This window comes from Cannabis sativa, chromosome 5 (genome assembly GCF_029168945.1).
Source record: "Cannabis sativa cultivar Pink pepper isolate KNU-18-1 chromosome 5, ASM2916894v1, whole genome shotgun sequence".
NCBI classification, from domain to species: domain Eukaryota; kingdom Viridiplantae; phylum Streptophyta; class Magnoliopsida; order Rosales; family Cannabaceae; genus Cannabis; species Cannabis sativa.
In genome coordinates, this window is record NC_083605.1 from 23444814 (window position 1) to 23447157 (window position 2344).

At 30.0% G+C, this 2344-nt stretch overlaps 1 non-coding gene across 1 annotated transcript; it reads left to right on the forward strand.

Moving 5' to 3' along the window:
- The first annotated feature begins 665 nt into the window (after positions 1 to 665).
- LOC115718270 (small nucleolar RNA R41) lies at positions 666 to 757 on the forward strand. Its single transcript, XR_004011853.2, has one exon. It is a non-coding gene; the product is annotated as a small nucleolar RNA R41 (small nucleolar RNA).
- Positions 758 to 2344: the final 1587 nt, after the last annotated feature.

Consider the following 2344-nt stretch of genomic DNA (forward strand, 5'->3'; position numbering starts at 1 on the left):
ACCTTTTCTAATATTAGTAGGAACAGTAATTTTGCGGCTCATAATGTCGCTAAGTGGGCTTTTACCCACCAAGTTTACGGATCGATCCCGATCAATTCTGTACCTGCAAACATTTTATGTAACGACCATGAGGTCTAGCTTTCTTATTATAATATAACTCTACGCTTGTTTTCAAAAAAAAAAAAAAAAGATGGCTAAAGCCAAGGCAGCTCCAAAAAAGTCAAAAGGTTTAAGATTTTAATAGTTGATATGTGTTTCACATGTGAGTGCACAGGAAACATGATTTTACCCGGACAAGTCATATTATTTCTTTAAAAAAGAAAAAAATAATCACCAAGACAAAGTCAATGGAAAACAACTTGCCATATTTATCATATAAGAGAAAAAAAAATAAAAAATAGAATGAAGATTTTCTCTAGTAGAAAATGACAATCAAATCAATTGTACCGTAAAAAATGATCAAGTTATATGTGTATGTCAAGCTTTGGTTGTTGTTGAAGTATGTAAAAGTCTATCAATAAATATAGAATCCAAATCAACTCATTATTCAACAAATCAAGCAATAATCTAGATAACTAACTCGGTTGGTTCCGCTGCTAACCAACATTTTAGTAAGTACTAAGTAGTTTGATTTTCTTTGTGGCTCCTATTTTATTTTGAATTATGTCGAGGCAATGATGATCAAAATCTATCTATTTCAAGAGGAGATTTCTCTCCCTGATTACAAAATCACCAATGGATCCTTCAGAGCATTCAATCAGTTCCTTAATTCCAGCAAGAAAAAAAAAAGCAATCATCCTGATAAAACACATAATTGTCGACTGTACTATACCACAATCCATCTCAATTCAAATGATTGGTTTAAGTCTATAAAAAAAAAATATGATATTTACCTTCCTTTAGTCTCTGTATATAGAATATACAAATCTATATTCTTTCCAACGGATTAGACGACTGTTGAACAATGAGTTTTGAACTCGTAACCATCCTCATCTACAATACTACAATACAAGTTGTTCCCACATCTTCTTCCTAGGCTCTATGCAATCCACGGTATCTCCTAGAGTTGATAAAATTTTCAAAAAGAAAATTATTAATGACACTATTCCATTTTTTAGCAATCAAAGATAATAACAATAATTCACAGTGATAAGATAATAAAAAAATTGAACATTTGATACAAAAAAAATAAATTAGCCAAGTTTAATCTAAAGCAACATTAGCATACCAATGGAGCAAAAGCAATAGATAAATTGGGGGTTCTAAGAAACATAAGCTTATATGAACACACTTTTAAACCCAAAACTCATTTGATAAGGAACCAAAGACTATAAATGATTGAAAAGAAACTGTCTTTATTGAAACTAGCAATTCAAAAGCATACCCAATTCAGAAAATGGAATCCCAGAAATATAAAGGTGATAGTAAATTAAAGAAAGGAAAAATACCTCTTAAAACAGAGAAAACCTTAGATTGAGCCAAAAACCATCAATGTATTATGTTTGCTTATACAATAATAGACTATAAAGTGTTGAACTTAGAGAAAGAAAGGAAGATGAGAAAGTTTTGAGTAGGGCTGTTCATCCGATCCAATCCGCACTTTTTTGGTCAAACAACATCCAATCCGCACTAAGTGGGGATTTCATTTTTTGGATCCAATCCAATCCGCACAATAGCTCAAATCCAATCCAATCCAATCCGCAAAAGTGCAGATTAGATCGGTTACTTTGGATTGGTTACTTTTTAATATTAAATTATTTAATATTTATGAAAAAATATTTTTTTTTTCACATAACAAGAAATAAAATAAAACAAATTATAGTTATTTTATGTCTCCAACAACACATTGAATAAATAAAATAACAAATAACATATTCAAAGGAAAAAAAAATTGTATATATAAAAAAAAATATTTAATTTTATTTTAAATTGTATGTAGAAAAAAATATATAAGAATAGAATATACATTTTATCTATCAAGGTTTGTAATATAATTGTATTATATCTATTAGACTTTTAAATTATTATTTTCTTTACATTAAAATATTATTTGTATACATAATTTTTTAATTTTGATATAAATATGTGTGGATTGGATTGGATCGGTTACTTTTACATGTCAATCAACATCCAATCCGCACAAGTGCGGATTTTGAATTTTCTAATCCAATCCAATCCGCACAAGTGCGGATATCCGCACTTTGCGGATTGGATTGGATTGGATCGTGCGGATTGGATTGGATCGGCTATTTTATGAACACCCCTAGTTCTGAGGTTTGGGCGAGATTTTGACTTGGAAAGAAAGAAGGGAAGTGAAGGAAGCAAAGGTAGTTGTGAACATTTT